We start from the raw sequence: 20,092 nt of genomic DNA on the forward strand, positions 1-20,092 counted from the left end.
AGAGACTGAATGGTGGTGCGAGCTAATCAAAACAACTCAAAAGCAAATTAACTATACACTAATAAAATTGTAATAAAAACACAAACTCTACTTACTTTTTCAACTAGAAGAAATATTGTGGAAAATCACCTTTTAACTAATAACAAGCGTTTGATCACATGTTAAGATGCAACATGTACTAGAAAAACCTCTACTGAGAGTATCAAGAACAAAAATTATAATGCATGCTTGATTATTAACTTTTATTAAAATATTTTAAATAGCATTAACTATTACAAAACTTACGATCTGAAAGAAAATAAACTATATAATTACCAATCAATATCACAATAGAACACACAGAGCTATTTTCATGTTGAAAAAATTGAAGTATTCTTTTTCTTAACCATCACAAATGCAGAGTGTATAAGAATTAAAAATACTTGTGCATATTATATATATATATATATATATATATATAAAATATGCATGACACATACTACATCAAATATGTACAAAATTACAAAGTAAAAACAAAAAATTCCAAATCATCTGTTTTCCAATAAAACCACAATATCTAGCCTATAACTGGGATATCAATAACCCCCAAGTCAGGTAGGGGTCACTACAGACTTCAGTCACGAAGGAATGCTCCCGGACTCCCACACATTGCTACGGTGGACCCATACACAGAAAGAAGTGACAAGAACACACTACATGTTATAGTGCAGTGTGGAAGTGAATGGGTGCTCTCTCTTCCTCACACACGCCAACTGCCGCTAGCACTGTGCTTGTTTCTTGGGGTGCTGTTGCCATATTATCATACCAATTAAATTTTTTTTTAGACAAAGCATTTTCCCATATTGTAAAGCATTGAAATAAGCATTAGGTGATACTTTTCTTCATGTTTAATGGCATTTTAAGGGGCAGAAAAAATTAATAAAAATTAACTTTCCTCACTGGAAACTTTTCTGAAGTATTCTAAAATGTATCATATAAAAAAAATTAACTAACAGGTATATTCACTTCAGATTTTTTAATGTTAATAAATTCACACTGTAGTATGCCACCCAATAAATCTCAAGACAAAAAAGGTATATTTTTCAAATTTATAATTACTTTTATAATCCTAAAATGCATTTCCTAAGAAACACTCTTTTCAATAAGTTATCAATGGCTAAGTGTTTGGCTATTAAAGTGAGAAGGGTGTCTAAAGCATGAAAGATGTTCACAATGAATGTAATTTGTTTTTAAAAGCAATGCCATCTCAATTCCTCCCAAAGTTTTCATGTCCATAGCAGTGCAGGTTCTGTCCTGCAAGCAAGCTCGAAGATAAATTTCTTAGTTCAGCTTTTTCCTTCGACACGTATTTCTGAAAACCAGCCTACTTGTTACAGTTACACTTACACTTTTGATGAGTTATTTATTCACATGTGATTTTATTTTATAGTTTTATGTGGATTACATAAATATAAACTATGGGAGGCCGAACAAATAAAAAAAAACTACATTGGTAAGCTACGAGGGAGAGTGTGCCCAATTGTGTTGAAAGTATTTAAAATAAAAAAAAATAAAGCTTTGCTGAACTTTGGTCCGCGATATTGATTGTGACTAAAAGGTATGTGTTGTTATTAATTTATTTGTAAAGTTCACTTTAATATTACCCTATGAATTTGTACCAATGAATATGTGTGAACGGTTTCTTTTTGTAAGTTAAGAGTTAAAAAAAAGGGGGGATTTATTACAAATTTATAAGCATGATAGTATAAAATATTATAAATTGTGCTACGAGTTCTTAAAATGCTTCTTGTGCAGTCATAATTCTAAAGAAACACATCTAATGAAATTGGAAATGTGTTGAGAGATTTGATAAGTGCCCACCACAAGCCGTGTACTGCAATCTAAGAGTGAGACGGTCTATAGTTAATCCATTCTAAAAATAACTCTTCGCAACCATCCCTGGGGTAATAACATAAGTACCTACCACAGTGTGTGCAGACTCAAAATAGACACACATAAGCATTGCCTAACAATACACCCTGTCATATAAGACAAAGGGCAGATGTGCAACTAAACAACTGTGGCATGTGCTAAACTCGTTAATTTTTTTATGGCTAACTGTTCTCCACATGTTTATTTTCTTTGTTCATTTTATGATAATATTAAGAGTAGTCTTCAACTGTAGTAATAAAAGGTAATTTAGTTTCATGATATCATATTATTATTATTTTTTGTAATGTCTGTGCAAGATCAGAGTATTTTTCATCTTTTATTTAAACATTAAGTTTGCGTGATCAACATTTTTTCAAGAATTTTTTAACAATTAAGTTTTATATATTTAAAAGAAAATCATCCCAATTATTAAATCATGTTGTGTTAAAAAATAAAGAATTTTTATATATACTGTTATCACACCAATCTAACATTTACCATTGAGCCTAGGTTTCTCTTTCTTAACCTAATTGAGAGAGAGGTCGGTTGAATGCAAGCTCTTCGAACATGCAACAAATTGATGTCTGACATGCTGAAACATACTCTAATGCAGTTAAGTGTTACTATGAAGTTTAATTAATGAAACTTATTTGATAATAGTATAGATATGCAAGAACTACACGGGTAACATCCCACACTTCACAGACAAAGTCGAGCCACCAGACAGCAGAATGCCTGGGCACTGAACCTGTACAATGGCTATTGCATACAACTTGAGACAAATGTTCTACATATGTACAGTGGGAAACAGCAATAAGCTCTATAGTCTCACAAACTGACACACAGCCATAACGGCTAGCAACACTTCCTTGCTACGTCCAGATCCAACTGCACTCAGAGGCGTGGTCTGGAACACTCGCTGCTGCAAACCCACACTTCACTTCAAACTATTCAATCATTCAGTACTGTACATTCAAGAAATGAAATTGTTTATGCACTAGAGTATGTTGCTATGTAAGCATTTGCATATATAGTACTATACTGCAGGCAGTTGATAAAATACCATAGATGTTACAAATTTACATAGTTCCAGTAAACAGCAGTAATACCGATAACAACAATAGAAGTACGACGTAGAAATTGATGATTCGAGTATTAATGCAGTTGTAATATTGGAGAACTACACTTTTAATTTCTTTATATAAATCCCGAATTTTCAATTACAAAAAAAGAATTTTCTAATTGAAAGCAGTTCAGGATACTGAAGTTGGATTTAAATTAAAATAAGTACGACTACATTTTGTTTGAGATTACCCACTTTTCTAAGAACATCAAAAAGCATAACAAGTACAATATAAAAATGAGACTAAGAACAAAATTTTGTATATTATTTGAGTTACCATACAAATTTCTTTCAAAAAAAATATTTTTATTTTTATGCATTGAAAAATGAAATATTCCTTCTAAACAATTCATAATACATGATCTTTCTATTATACAAGTAGAATATGCAGACTTAAAAATTAACTATGCACATTCTTGAACCTATTTCACTATTATACTGAGGAAGAATTCCACGAACAATATTCAAAAGTTGAAAAAAATTACATACATGTAACATAACGTAACTCTATTTAAGAAGCCTGAACAAAAAAATGTAAACAGTATTTAAGCTTTGGGGCATGCGACACTGTGCATAGAAAATGTTGGTTACTATTCTTGTAATTATTAACAATGTGAATGGCAACAGTTTAAGAAATGACAGCAATCCTGAAGCTGTACAGTCCATGCACTACGGCGGTAGATGCCGTCACAAGCATCTGCCATCCACTCTCAGCCGGACAGCCACAATGAGCAAAACCTTGTTTCCCAAAGTTTTTTGGACATGATCAGTTCGACGTGGCTACAAAATGACAGAAAAATAACATTCTCCGACATTTTCTCATTGTTAATTTAATGTTAAATTCTCTTAGCTCAACATACTCCTTGCACAACAGACGATCTATAGTGCTGTGAGGAACATTACTAGCAATCAGTACAATCCGTGAAAGCTACGAATTAATTATTTCAATTGAAGAGGTGTTGTGGCTCATAGCGACTCTCATCACACTGACGTTCAGGGAAATGTCCTGCTTGTCACCAATGACTGTAAACTACTGACGAGTGCATTTATGTGATGTGAGAATGTATCTTTCTCAATTTGAAGTTTATTTTTGTTGGAAGAATGAAAATGTTTGTTATTTATTCCAGTAACAGCTTCTGTCTATTACATTAAGTCCAAAAGAGCATTTTATATTTGATTAGTTAAAACTTTTTATTTTTCTACCTTGCATGTCATGCCCACTACACCCGTAGCAACTTGTATGTGCACCTTTATGTCAAAATCTCAACCCATGGGATGTGTTGGCATGTTGACAAAAATTAAGGGGGGGGGGGGGGGGGAAAGGGAAAAAAAACTATCTTTTCTCAGCAATATATAGTTTATAGGAGGTCATATCAAAAGATTCTCTAACTAGTTCTGCAGCACACCAACAAACAGCACAGCATTAGACATGGCTCTAATGTTGAACTAGCAGCCTGAGATCTCGGCACAGACCAGTCAATTAGAACATGTTCCCTTTAACTTTTGCATTAACTTGAGAACATTACATACAAATTGCAACATTACATAATCGTAATATTATTGAAATGACATGTACAAATAAATTAAGCAGGTAAAATAACCTAAAAATAATTAACTAGTTAAAATATACTGCACTAATCACATAAAATTCAATGCATTTTGAATTATATTACAAACAAATGATTATTTTATTTACCATAAATATTGAACTCTACTGCTACACAATAATGGCAAACCTTTCTTTGCTGCACTGTTTACAAACGAGTGTGAACTATGTCCACCTCCAAGCCACGGGTGCTTCAACGATGTATGTGACAGTAACAATGCTCGTGACAGTTACAACAATCCAACAGTCTGCAAAAACTTGCAAAAGCTTTATCTATTTAAGAATATATAACATTATACAGACTAAAACAATTATGAAAATTTAGAAAACTTTAAGCATTTCATAAAACTTGTACGAGATGATCTTCGCGTAACGTGCTGAAAAACAGAAAGAAAATGACTGATATGCATTGAATTTGAAAGTACAAAATGCTCATTCAACTTGAATTGGACTTTTACATGTGTATCACTTCCAGCTGAAAGTGCAGGACTCACAAGAAATCTACCATGCTTGAGTTGCATGCATACAGAAGTTACCAGAATAATTAACAATTAATAATTAAGTAGGACTAGTTAACCAAGAGTGGAGATGAACTGATAAGAATATAGTTTGTTCAAAAGTTGCAACAGTTGAAAAGTTCCAGACTCAACATACATCCATGCTGAATCTGCAAATAGGCAGTCAAGAGGCCTTCTCAACAAAATGACTGACCTACTTACTAAAACACAGGTTAGTTTTAATTCTCCCATGATTTCCTGGGAACTGCAGAGAACTGATGCTACCAACAGTCCTTACCAGAACAATGGACTTGCTTGTAAATGAAGTTGTAGTACTTAAAGAGTGCCACGATGAAAAGCATAAAAACTGTGGTAGCTTCAATGTGTTTGCGATCACTGTAAACTGTATGAACGTAGCACTAACACAGCCAGGCGTCACACGGGTGGTGGATTGTTACAGAGCGTGGCTTCCCTTTGGTGGCAGAGATTGAATACCTGAGATCACAACTACCCTAACTGGATCAGCATCTGTTCACTTTGAAGAATATGAATTTTTACAAGTGCGTAACCCTCGGAAACAACAAACCGTGACCAAACCAACACTTGATCCGCGGTAATCTCGCAAACGTGACACCTGAATGTGGAAGAATTGCAGGTCACGCAGTCCCTCCACTCTTCTGGCTTGCCTTTCCTACGACCGACTTCAGGCCGACCAGACCAATCAGACATTCCTCTCACGGCAATAGGAACTCGTACGAATGAACACCCGCACACCCGGTGCCAACAAACTCTTGTTACGGCAACCGATAAAACCCTGGGTTTAATACTAATTTTCAACAAGGAATTTTATTAAAATACTTTCAAACTTGTTAAAATTCACTAAATAGTTAATACTACGAAGTTCCCGCAACTTAGAAGTTATACTTCTATGGCATTACTAAAATATTAACCTGAAACATTTTAATAATTATTATACCACTAAGTATATATTTGTTTATTTGTTTTCGCTTACACAACTGAAATTAGCCTGTAAATATTTCCTACGAACAAGCCTTAACCTTATTATATCAATTTAACATCATTGTTATATTAATTATATTGTACAAAATTTTTTTTCCCAGCGACTAGATAAGAACCCCGTCCCTTGAGGTTACCAAGTACAAGCAAGCCTCCAAGGAATTTAGAGGGAGAATATGTATTATAATAATTGTAACAACAGTTATCTTAGTTTACCAAACATATTCCAAGGTGTTGTAATGTACAAACACCTGCTGCCGAGGTCTTCAGTAGTGGGCGTGGAGGGTGAGCTCTCGTGTCTAGCAGCAGGCATGCCCTCATATTGGCTAGTTCCTCAAATTATTAATTTTAAGTATTTCATATCTCATGGTAAATTTCCATGATTTTATAAGTATTTAAACATTACCAAAACCAAAATGGCAACAACTCACGCTGAGAAATGGACAAGGTTTCATATGCAATTACCCGTAGTTTCTACAACAGATTTTTAATTTCAGAATATTCACGTGAGAGCAGCCTTCTACATACCTGGAAGTGCACTGCGCCCGTGGCCATGGTTACCCAGCACACTACCACATGCACGAGTGTGCAGCCGGCACACCACTACATACCTGGAAGAGCACTGCGCCCGTGGCCATGGTTACCCAGCACACTACCACATGCACGAGTGTGCAGCCGGCACACCACTACATACCTGGAAGAGCACTGCGCCCGTGGCCACACTGGCTGAGCACAGTTGCCACCTCACCAGGCCACAGCTGCCAGCACAGTGGCGAGGGAAAGGACCTGTCACACGATGGGTTGCAGTCTGCTCTCTGCTCTCACCTCTAACTCACGCATCACCCATTGTATCGCCGTTAAATTAATACTGAAAAGGTTTGTTATTGAAATGAGTGGTTTGATGGTTCCTGCTATTGTAGATGCCCCAGTGATGCCAACACCAGCATTGTGCATTATGCACTGGCATCTTGAACTCACACATTTACTACCTAGATAAAAAAAAAAAAATTGAGAATATTATGTACATTATTTAGCATAAATTAATCTAATACACCGTTGTTTCGACACACACATTTTATAACTCTACAAAGTAATATGTTTTAAAAAAGCTATCATATACAACACATGGCACTACATTCATAGGCAATAATAAATTTACATGCAAGGGATACATGTTATACAAATTCTTGGCCCTTAAGGTTAATCTATTCCTACAGAATACACCTACTTACTTTTTCTTAGAGTCTTAGTATATATGTGTGCATGTGTATGTGTATATATATATATACATATAATACTATTTCAGAAATACAATACCTGGTAATGTTAATTTTAAAATTTGCAATGTCATAAACATTGTGGTCTAACATGTAGTATAATTTGTTGTCAATTTTACAAATCTGCTTTCACGAGGCAGCATATTGTATGTACAGTAAGTCACACACACTGTGCAATAAGCACATGCAATGTTCCAACCCACAGAACTCACAGAACTCACAGAACTCACAGGTGCATCTCTTCCCATCCAGACATGACACTGCAGCTGTATCTGGCATCATGTCTCACAACTCTCGCACCAAACTTCTATTAACTCAAGTTGTTCAAACAAAGGCTGTCAACTTGGATTTACAGTTTTAAACTGCATTTTAAGTTATAATTTTTGAACCAATATTTTAAACTGTAATATTTTGGAGGAACATAAAACTAAAACTAGTTATTTTTGGGACATAACTCAGTCGCAAATATAGAATACTCCTTAAAAGCACTCACACATGCTCCATACTAAAACATATGAAACATCACACACACACACGTCACACATGAAAAACTAAGCTACCCGAAGAACGGACTCGACGGAAATGGAGCAGAATAGAGCAAAGGAAAGACAAGGACGTGACAAGACCGGGTTGGGGTCGGAGAGCCAAGTCGTCGGGTCTAGGCGACAGCAGGTTCATTACTCCACCAGCGCTCTGGACATTGCTACAAGTATGAATTATGGCACCAAACTGTTATGCGACAATGTGCGGTGGCAGCTTCACTGAAGCTACAGGCACAGCACGGCCCGTGTTGCGAGTGAGACGTGCACCACCAATCACTAAAACACCCAGCCAATACAGCTAAGGTTCCTCCTGACGTTTCCCTCGCTTGTGAAAGAGCCCAACCCTTTAGTAAACATGCACAAATTTAATAAATGTGTCATAATTTTGACGTCGAGGTCATGAAAAATTTGCCAGTAAATTTCAGTAACATGAAAAGTGATGGCGGGACATGATAGAATGTTATTTGTGCCATGCCCTGTACACACCAGTCAAATTTAGTGTACAACGTAAACAAACCTATGCTGCCATGAGAACTAACCCTCTCATGCACTGTATAAATGAACAAGGCTAAGGTTCAGCTTTACCATGGTTTCATATCCAGATGAATGTTAAAACTGCATTTCTGTATACAAACTAAGTTTGCCGGGCATAGCTTGACATTTAACGTTGAACCTGGGTTATGATTTTACTGAGACAATTTTTTATCTTGATAAAATATTCTTCAGCTTAACTGTAAGAAAGCTACAGAATATTAACTTTGCATGCAAATTGCTCAACCTAATGCAATTGGAGTGTGATGAAAACATGACATTTCTGCAATGAGATATTGAATATTTCCAGCTGTGGTAAAATTTAATCCTAGATAACCAAATTATTTAATGTTTTGATGCTCCTTATTTGAGTTAAGTGTGATATATTTATACTCAGATTTATACCATAATGGGCGATGTGTTTTTTCCTTCAATGGTATGGTTTTATTCCGGATGTACCATAATTTAACAATATAATCATTGCAAGAAGCTATTAAAAACGTACTTTGCGTTGCTTTTTAACTAAAATGTCAGCAGGAATCAGTGTTATTGCTCTCTTTGGTAATCAGTCATGTTGCATATATCCTTCTAAAGTATTCAAATTTCGGAACATGTTCTGTAATTAAATAAATTAATGATTCATTGACAAATCACAACTTTTTTTTTGTAAGAACCACTAACCACCATAGAAAATTATATTGCTGTCATGCTATTAGCACCATCACAAAAATATTTGAATGATTAAGCTTTAGTAAATGTATGGAATAGTGATCCACTGAGAATCTCTGACAGAGCATCTGCCCTGCTCAAGGTAAACACGGGTTTTTTACTTTCTGATGTATTCCCAATAGTTCCGCACAGGGAATAAAAACTATAAAAAGAGCAAATGTACTTTTTTTCAAGTATTACTCTCTTTTTAGTTGATAGATGTTGAAAAATCATTGTTACATCACTAAACATAAAAAAAAAAAATTCTTTGTCTATATGGGCAATTGTGCTTCAAAATGCTATGTTTCAATAAACGCTACGTTTTAAGGAAACGCTACGTTTTTTCATGTGTATAGTAATGTAGTCATGAGCCATGTAATAAGCTTTAAGCAAACTGTCACAACACCGCACGGTCGCACCTGAACATTTGTTCATTCATTCGTTCTGCATCAATGGCAGAGGCTCAGCACTTTGACTCCTGACAGAGTACATGCAGCTGCAGCCAGTCACAAATAAATCCTAACCCTGTTCATTTCCTTCCAAAATTAGCAATTATAAAAATACTAATTTTTACCTCATCCAGATGTTTTAATTAATGTTATTGCAAACAGAAGTGACATTTGACCAGAAGGCTGATTATGAATACACATTTTGCGATACAAGACACAGTAAACATTGTAGGCTGTGAAGAGTCATGCAGGAAAAAGCTGCATGATTACGAACACAGAATTTTTCATTACACTCCAACCATTAATGACATTCCGACTGTATATATCGCAACCTACGATTATAAACAAATATTTTGGATGGTATTTAACACAACGGTGCTACGTTATATACCATGTTGTATCGGTGGTGTGAAATGAATAAGATGTTAGTGATGTATTTTAATTATAATAATTACTAAATATTGTGAAATTTTAGTGGCATAATTTTATCATTATACTTGGGACTGTTAAAAAGCCAAACCTATTTATATTGAAGTTTAATGAAAACAATATCCGAAGTTAGAAACTGTTAGGGTTGCATTTATCTATGGTTTGTTTGCTATGGCAATACACAGATATTGTAACATTAATGCTACAAATTTATTTTACTCCTTCTTTAAATTAAGTAAGTATCAAACAAATAATCAATAGTTTAAATGTCCAAAATAAAGTAAAAGATATTTATCAGTCAAACAAACTTTTAATATTTCATTGATAAAATAGTATTACAGTATTGAACACACAGGGTCACTGATCCAAGCAGTGGCCCCACAGTCTCGCAGATCACGGAAAAACACACCACATGTTGGTTCGTGTTTTGGTAAAGCGTGGAGAACACCTCAGTCTCCGTGTCAGCCCGTTGGATCAATTTTACCTTTAAAATTAATTTTCAACTAAAGGTTGCCATTCCCATTGCGCAAGAGGTCTGGTGACAAGCAGAAAGGTTATGGGAAAACATCTTCATTGAATGGCTCCATATTCCAATAACATTGTCATTTTGCAAGCATTTTCTGTGCATCACCTGTGAACATCTTTAATCAGTTTGCTGTAACCTCAAAGATATAAAAATTATTTCAGTTTTCAATATCCTTAACTTGGAGACCTATTAGGTTATGAGCTAGTTATCAAATTGAATTTTTGTCTATGATTTCTAACAATTGAAAATGATGAGGCTTTGCATTTATTGTATTCATTTATTTAAATAACGCACTTCACCCATAATGGGCCAGCGTGTGCACATCAGTTTAAGATTTCAATGATTTAAATGTATTTTACAGCACACATGATTATAATGGAGTGTAGAAACACAGCGCACAACTTATAACTGTAAAATTTCTGCTAGAATTAGAAACATTTTTCAGGCACCTTCAGTATTTGCATCAATACAAAAGATTTACATGGTTAATTCCAGTGTGTAGCAAGTCATTCCCTAGCATTTACATTTGCTTAATGCTAACCTTTATCACACTGCATTTCTTGTTCATAAGAGCTATTGTTTACACAATCTTTTTCAACTATACAACATTCCTAACACTTATACATAAAGAAAAGAAAACTCACACATTTTGTAAGAAATCGGAGGAGCACTTTTCTATTAACTGATAAAAAGAACATTGCCAAATAACTGATGGAAAAAAAAAAAAAGAGGAATGCTAAATAAAACTAGGGAATTTAAGTGAAGCATGAATGCTACTTGCAGTTTGGTTTCAGAAACAATGCAGTTGCTCTGTGCTACACCTACACACAGGATGGTTGTGGACCCAACCACAAGATCAGTGAACAGTAACCTGTAAGGAACATCAAAGTATTCAAGTCTTGTAGGGTGGTAGTGTGAGCAAAGATAGAGAACATAATTAATGTACACATTTGTAGGAAAATAAAGTCAATTTGAGAAACGAGGAATATATACCTTGATTTTTACACTTTTAGGTTTTTTGTTCCTCATACTATGCCGGCTAAAATGGTTTACATTGCAACCAAATTTGTAGCCTTATTTAAAAAAAAAAATTAAATCCTAGAAATATGAAAGTTTCATGATCAACCTAAACTACAATATTTCTAATGGATGGCCTGAGTACACTCACAATTTGAAATAAATAAAAATAATAATCCATTCACTCATCACAAAACGATTTTAGACACACACACAACCTACAAGTAAGGGAACTGACTGCTCCCTCATGTTTTTAGGATATTAGCTGCTGCTGATTCAACTATGGCAAATGTATGCGAAAAGTTTAAAACTTCAAATAATTGTTTCTCTTTCTTTTTTCTTAAATAAATCTCTGATATGTTTGCTGTTCTGATGAAAATATACAACAAAACATTTGCAACAAAATAAAAGTGTTAGCCAGAAGTCACATCAATTTAAACTTGTAAATAATTTTAAAAAGCAAAATCATACATGTTATATTAAAAAAAAAAAATGGTTGTCTGTAAAGTTAGTTTACGGACGATAGTTTAATGTGACGTCATAACAAAACATTGATGAAATGATTGCATACTTTTATGAATAAACTTGAATCATTTTTATTTTAATAATAAAAGAATAAATACTTGATATTATACTAGTAATCAGATTTTTAAAATGCAAGAATAATTAACCTTTATTGCCGAAATTGTTGTGGTAATAAGCAATGAAAACCACATTAACTTTTCACTTCACTTTATAAACAGTCGACGAAACAGTTCACATGTAGATGACTTGTAATTAATTTTAAAAACTGGCGTTTAGCTATAAAGTTTAAATATAATTATGAACAAGTTTTCATATAAATAAACTGTAATCAAATATTTATCATCAATTATATGAATCACCATAATTTTTTAGTAAATTGTAACATAACCTATTAATACTGCACTCGCCGACAGCGCAACGTAACACAGCATAACTGAAAAATGAGCGTAACGGGACACAGCGTAACGGAACAATGTGCGTAACGGGACACTTTTTTGTGCATTTTAATTGATTTATTAGACGTCACGTCAAAAAGAAATTAATTTTAACTTGGGCAAAATGTTTAGCTAGAGAGCTTCTTTGGAAAGAAAGTATGTATGATGTAAGTAAGTAAGTATGAAAAATATAATTTCTAATTGAAAATCTACATGCCAAAATATATATGATTTAATGTGAATTAATGAGCACTCCAATATAATATATGTTTGGATCTCATCTTGGCTATGTTTACAGCTTCATTAAGTTTCTGTATTAAAAATAAAGAAATCATTTCATTTTTCAAAAACCAACTTAACATTTCCATGACCACCAATTTCCTTGAAAAAAAGCAGGTTCAAATAAAAAAACTTATTTTTGTCATAGATATAGGAATTTAATTAAATTACTACAGACCACGTCCACCCCACATTCATCATCACTCAGATTTGATGCAAATATCAGTTTACTTTTATTGAGAGCTGATATTTTTATCTCCTCATAAGGAGAACATGTTATAAAATGTAATAATGGAGAAAGCAGTTTCAATAACTTGCAGTAATGTATTATCTACTTTATAAAAATAAGTCGGGTTTTCCTTCCTGACGCTATAACTCCAGAACGCACGAACCGATTTCCACGGTTTTGCATTCGTTGGAAAGGTCTCGGGCTCTGTGAGGTTTATAGCAAAGAAAATTCAGGAAAAATTCAGGACAAACCAACATTTCTCAGCCAGAGCCAGAATCCCCCTCCGGCCGGCGGCAATGAAAACCAAACACAACCATTCATGAAATAATAAAAACACTTCAATTGTTTGCTGAAAGCCAGATTATTTTATTGAGTCAATAGATAAGTTTTCATTTCAGTGAAACTAACTACCTTAAAATCTTCCAACATTTTTTACGTAAGTTTTTTTTTGTTGGATATTGTGGGATTTTCCGGTCAATAGTTTGAACCTCCACTTTGGCATCACCTTTATGGAATAACGTAAAAACATTATCGCTAACCACTAATATGAGAGTTCAACTTCAAAATGATCAAAGTGCTGCACAATTTTCCAAACAATTGTTAGATGTTGGAAATGGAAAAGTCCCAGTTGATGCGACATCTGGATTAATTACTCTTACCAACGACTTTTGCCGATTTGTAGACTCTCAATTAGCTCTTATTGAAAATGTTTTCCCAAACATTAGTGAGAATTATCAGAATTATGCTTGGATAAGTCAACGAGCAATTCTTGCCGCAAAGAATAATGATGTACACGCACTGAATTTCACCATCCAATCAAAAATTTCTGGCGATTTGGTGACATACAAATCCGTTGATTCCATAACAAATCCCGATGATGTAGTAAATTATCCAACGGAGTTTTTAAACTCTCTGGAGTTACCAGGATTTCCACCACATAACTTGCTACTCAAAGTTGGTACAGTTATTATGATATTGCGTAATTTGAATCCACCGCGACTTTGCAACAGTACTCGACTTTCGGTAAAAAGACTTATGCCGAATTTGATTGAGGCAACCATTATTAACGGAAAGTACGCAGGTGAAAATGTATGTATTCCTCGAATACCAATGATTCCGACTGATCTTCCGTTTAACTTCAAACGATTGCAATTTCCAGTTCGCCTTGCGTTCGCAATGACAATTAACAAGTCGCAAGGCCAATCGCTTAGTGTTTGCTGAATAAATTTAGAAAATCATTGTTTTTCACATGGGCAGTTATACGTTGCGTGTTCACGAGTTGGGAAACCATCCGCTTTGTTTGTGTGAACGTCAGACCAAAAAACAAAAAATGTGGTTTACCAAAGAGCACTTCAATGAAACGGATAATTTGCGGACATGTATAACGCTTCGATTCAGTATTTACTTTGGATTCACTATCATTTACTTAGAGAAGTTCAACTAAATAACACTTCATTTTTGTTATCAAAATGAATTCATTACTGTTGTGAAATGAAATAAAATTTTTCCTTTTCAAATATAAAACAAAAAAAAAAATTTTCTTCATCTTTTAATCACCAAACGAAATGTTACATAAAAAAAGCTATCTGGTGGCGAAACGGAGTTCGCCGGGTTTGCTAGTAATGTTATATAATATTATTTATTTTTTAGTTATTTTATGTTATCTAATTATTTGCAGTACTAATTTTAAAAATGATCCAAACATAACGAAAACAGTTCCTCATAAATATTTTACAGCTTATTAATAAAAAAAACCTTCAGTGGGCCTTCAGAAGCACGGTCATCCATATTAGCCGTTTTGCTGGGTTATTGAACATAACAATATTTTCAACAGGAATACTAAGGTAAAAATGTGAACCAGAAACAATGTTTCGAAAAAATTACATTCAATGCCTTACAAAAATCTGACTTACCCTTTCACAGGATGTAAATAATGTAAAAATATGAAGAAAACTACCTAAAACCAAAAATGTTTATTTCAACTGCTATTTGTACCAGTCTAGGAATGGATATAATTTAAATTCCTGGAGTATGCCATGGAATGTGCGAGTTTTGGATAAATAGTAAACCGTTAAATTTCTCAAATAAAATGTCATGTTTTCATATTTTAAAAATAATTTTTGTATTAATATGTTACTATATGGTTTGTTAATTAGTGTTGCAAGCATACCATAGCTCCTGCTAAATCATTTGTGAAATAAATAGCTTAATTATGGGGTCCATTAAGAGACAAACATATAAAGTTACAGTTTAATATCATATAACTAAGCTGAAGAGACCTTAAGAGCTTATAAAATGAATAGAGGACAAATTCACAGCCTTACCAAATAAGACTGACTGCTGATGACTCCGAAAGGGTCCAGCACTGTAAGAGGCGAGAGAGCTTCCCGCCAACACCCTACAGCATGCTGTCCAATCCTCCCTTCCCCCGTACCTATCAGCTACGGCCACTTTGTACAACCAAAAGTTATCATATAAATATAAAAATTATTTCTAATCTTAGCCGCAAAACATATCTACAATAAGGATTACAAAATAAATCCACAATAACATTATCTACTTGTTAAATACAACTTAATTTACTTGTGTAGAAAATTATTTGCAAAAGATAAAATAAATCATAAAGAGTTCTTGGAACAGCTATTTAAACATAACCAATTTTTTAAAAACTATTTATAAAAAAAGATGTTAACTAACAGGACATTGAAACATAAGTGTAATTCAGTTTGCAGTAACTCTTGAATTGAAAAATAACATCTAGTTTGTACTGGCCACGAACTGGCTGACCCAACAACAGATGGCAACCCAAGAAGTCTCATGGCTTCAACCATTGTGAATACAGGGAGACAATATGAGTTGGTCTGTTCCTACAGTTGGCTGATAACATGCTAGTTTACATTAAAAAAATCCCATTATATTCATTATCTTTAGACTAATGTATAGGCTATCAAAACAATTTTATTTTTATATATTGACTCCAGCCGTCACTTTAAATAATATTTTTTCTATATTCATATAGAATAACAATTTATTTGGTCACTTAACATAAAATTATGTGGAGCCTTGCTATAACACGGAGTTATAATGGAATTTTATTTTAATGACACTAGTAAGAGAATATGTAGTTACAAATATTGCTGTGGAGTATGAAAAAGTAGGTTTTATTTATTTGGGAAGTAGACCTTCCAATCATTTTGTTTGAAATAAGTTATAACATGACACACTTTATACATCACATGAGAAACATGATTAAAGCCTGTGTCATGCCACGAACAACACTTGTCAGCTCCTCAGTGAAATATACAGATATAAAATAAACTACATACACTCATCATTGTTACAATATTGTTTTTGTGTACAAAATTAACTCAAAATGTTGTGACACTACACAGACTATTCACCAGCAGCAACTGTATGCAGCCAGACTGAATACGCGACAATATATGTTTCAAATGAATACCATGCAATTATTCTGTATTCAGGATGTTAATAAAACCGCCCAACATTAAACGTGAATTTTTCTGCATAAGACATAGTCTTTATTAATTCAAGCAGGGCAGTTACCTTTCTAGTCTCACATGTTTTTGAAGTAACATAATTATGTTTAAGTTCAGGAAAAAGTATGAAACACTTTTTTTTGGCCTCAGATAAAGACTGCCAAAGATGGCCTATCTCTCGCTTAGGATTTTCTGAAAAATTTTGAAATGCAATACCTCTGGAACGGTTCAAGATATTTTGCAACAAGGTTTTTACATTCACAGAACTAATTTTTTTCTGATTAAAATTATATCCCAGTTTGGAAATGTGTCTATGTTCTTTTGCTGCAGCATACATAACTTTTTTAATATCTAAAATATCCCCCCCACCTTCACAATGTTGTTTAGAACTTGTTTTCAATCACTGGTTCCTTCCATTCACAAAGATTTAAGATTTCAGAACAGGAAAATAGTTCAATGATGAGTGTTTTCTAAACCCCTTGACCCTCCCACAACTCACATATATCAGAAAACTTAAAGAGTCCAGCGATTAGTTTCTTTCCATCTACAATTATTTAAAATTTCAGAAAACAGCAATAGTCAAGAGATCAGAGATTGTTATTTAATCCCCTGGCTTCTCCAAATCCACAAATATTAAAGATATTAAAGAGATTTTACATATTTGAATTTAAAAGGTTTTATAAAAATGTTTATTTCAACTTCCTTAGAATACTTAAGTCTTAGAAATCTGAAAATGAGAACACATCACTTTACTTATGATTTTTGTTACACAGAAATCATTTTTGAACCAAAGCGATTAAAGTAATGGAATGAAAATGAATAATTAAACAAAGTTGGAACTTGTGAAATACTTTTATTTTTCTGGATTTTCTTTACATAGAACCTTACAAATCATTAATGGCCTTCAGGAAAAATGTGGAAGCTTCTACATGATTTCAGCATGTAACAGAACATTCCACAACAATCTGTAATAATCCACATAATTCTGTGTTTTTGGCCTACCATGTAAAAGGAAATGAATTCACAGTTCAGTTGCCAATAGACCAACAATGAGAGCAGTATGCAAAATATGTAGTCAAACAGCACTCACGTAAGCTTTGGTGAGCTTCTGTTTGAGCTGTATGGTGTTTAGTGGAAAGGCGTCGTTTTAAATGTCTTCTGAAGGGCATTAGGAGAGGTAAGTGAGCAAACTATTTGCATATTCATACAACAGAGATATATACCACTAAGAAAAAAAAAAGATATTCTTCATGTTGGGGTAAAAGTGCTCAAAGTGAAGCTGTTTCCAGGGATGACTTTCTGTCCTTTAAGTGCTTTGACAGAATATCAAAAATGACACCAATTAAACAAGAAGAACTGTGTTCCCTGAATCAGTCAGTTGAACATGTTGGTGTTAGTCCTGTCAGGAGGCCATGTTCCGTGAAAAGTCGTGAGGTGTATGCACCGAGAAAGTGCAGAATAATCACTGAATCTATGGGTAAATACACCAAAAGAAAACTGACGTAGAAATGAAAATGAACCTAATAAGCTTGCGAAACTTGCTAGGAATGTAGATTAATCATCAATTCAATTGTTTATTCACGTAAATCCACAATGAAAAGAAGCAAGTTCAAACAACCATCCCCATGTCCCTCCAAAAGTACAAAATTTTGCATTACATTCCATCAGTAACAAAATACATGTTGGACACATGGCACTGCTGGTTACACCGTGTCTCATTGATAAAGATCGAGGTTTATCTATAACATACAGTCACCAGAAATGGTGTGCATATAAAAAAAAATTTCAATTAATCTTTTCATTGCAAGAATCATTCAAATAATGTAAGAAATGTGAGGTCAGCAAAAAGAGTGTTTGGAAAACCAGATTCCTATTATGGTCATCCTGGGACTGTAGCTCATGTTCAAAATGGTAATTTTCTCTGGAAAACACTATCACTATTACAGTTCCACGAGAAAGTGGTGAAAGTGAACAGATATATTACTCACCTACTAAAGAACTTGTCTCATACATACAAAGAATATATCCAGTATTCCACATCTTAAGATCTTATTTCAAACTTTACATGGTGGTAACTTGAAGTACTTGGTTGGATGATACAAGTTGCAAGTAGTCTGTGATGTAGAGGGAGACACCTGTTTGTTTCAGGAATGTGGTACATGCCCTTACAGACACTTGGACTGCAAGACATAGCACATGACTCTTCTGAAGTTAAACATGCAACATGTAAGGAAAATCAACTCATTAAATACTGATACCTTCACTGACAAACTAGGGGAGACAGTGAAAGCAGTAACAAACCAACCACTCAAGAAATTGCCACTACACCACAATGAAGTGAAAGGATGTATGTAGAGGGTGAACAACTATGTTTACTGCTTCACTGTGATTTTGTTGACACGTCAGTGATTCTGCCAAAAGAAATAATAAAGTTATCACTGGAGTACAATAACCAAGTTTAAATTTTTTCAGGAGTCACAAGCTCACAAAATAAGACCCCCAAGTGTTTACAATATAAGTAAAGAAAAGAGGACAACTCAGCAAATGCATTGTTGGTAATATGCAAATTTCCACAAGAGCTGCAATCACTGGTGGTAGGCCCCAGTCGCTTGTGCTAGCGGAGAACTGGTCAGGGGAGGGCCAAGAGAGTGTGTCGGAGGCCTGGTGAAGCACCATGCTACTAAACAATCTTTCCAGCCCAAGTACAGCTGCACTTCTAAATGCAGAGGATTTACAAGAGCGGTACAGTCACAAACACCACCCACTCTCAACCTGTTGCCCGAAGAGAAAGGTAAAGAATTCAAACAGAAAAAACCAGAATTGTCAAACCAAACTGTCTCTGTGAATGGAATGCAGAAGAAACGTGTGGACACTCGGTGATGGACGAACTTATTTTCCACAAACTTTAAAGAGCAAGAAAAATGAGATTTCATTTGTCCAACCAAGATCTCAGAAACATCAGGAGAATATTTGAATGGTGAATTTGCAAAACAACTTAAGTCACATTTTTGGTGTTTTGACATTATTGCCTAATCGTGAAGCAATTGCAAAGGGCTACAGTTTACTAGTAAAATGACTTTAGTCCACGTCTTTGTTACGTTTTTATCTGCTCCTGCATTTTTATGTTTATAGACAAAACAACCTAAGTCTCAGACTTAGGTCATTTTGACTGTGAAAAAATTTCTGATGTGAGAGTAAGCGTGGTTGTGTGGACACGTATGCCATCTACCTTAAATAACTGGAACTAAATGTGCTGACACTTGTATGCTATCTGTTGACAAATATGTTCAGCTCAGTGTGAACGAAAATGTTGTTGCAATCGTGCGTGTTGAGAAATAAAACAAAGGTAAGTTTGCAGGAAAATGGCGTGTTCTAGCAGTAGTTTAAGAGTTATCTTGAAGAAGCTATTGACATCAATGATATATGAAGGAAGGGTGTCAAAAGGACTGCTAAATACAAAACAAACATTATAAAAAAGGCTAAGGTAAAAGGTTT

General features: G+C 34.2%; 1 protein-coding gene across 1 annotated transcript in view; it reads right to left on the minus strand.

Moving 5' to 3' along the window:
* The window catches only part of LOC134535244 (zinc finger protein 665-like), a 193,887-nt gene that overhangs the window by 14,081 nt on the left and 159,714 nt on the right, over positions 1-20,092 (minus strand). The window contains exon 12 of the mRNA XM_063374315.1: positions 1-20,092. This exon is cut by the window's left edge and continues 14,081 nt beyond it; it is cut by the window's right edge and continues 9,529 nt beyond it. The gene's annotated coding sequence lies outside the window, so the exon portion shown is untranslated.

Source organism: Bacillus rossius, chromosome 8 (genome assembly GCF_032445375.1).
Source record: "Bacillus rossius redtenbacheri isolate Brsri chromosome 8, Brsri_v3, whole genome shotgun sequence".
NCBI lineage: Eukaryota > Metazoa > Arthropoda > Insecta > Phasmatodea > Bacillidae > Bacillus > Bacillus rossius.